This window comes from Plasmodium gonderi, assembly GCF_002157705.1.
Source record: "Plasmodium gonderi DNA, contig: Pgo-contig_349, whole genome shotgun sequence".
Lineage (NCBI taxonomy): Eukaryota > Apicomplexa > Aconoidasida > Haemosporida > Plasmodiidae > Plasmodium > Plasmodium gonderi.
In genome coordinates, this window is record NW_021629250.1 from 1 (window position 1) to 258 (window position 258).

Below are 258 nucleotides of genomic sequence, written 5' to 3' on the forward strand. Positions count from 1 at the left end.
ACTGTAAAAGCTGAAGAATTGCTTTGATTATCAATAATGGGGATAAACCCTGAATCTTTAATATAGTCATAAGAAATTGTAGAAATTGAGCCTGTCATACCGCCCTCTTCTCCTCCTCGAAGAGTTTCTTCTTGTAGATTTATTCCAGGCACTACATTAGATACACTTGGTTCTTCAAAATTTTTATGATTTTTTTCTCCTGATACCATCCTATATGTATTTCCCCCTGAATTGCACGTCCAGTTACTTAAGTTCTCA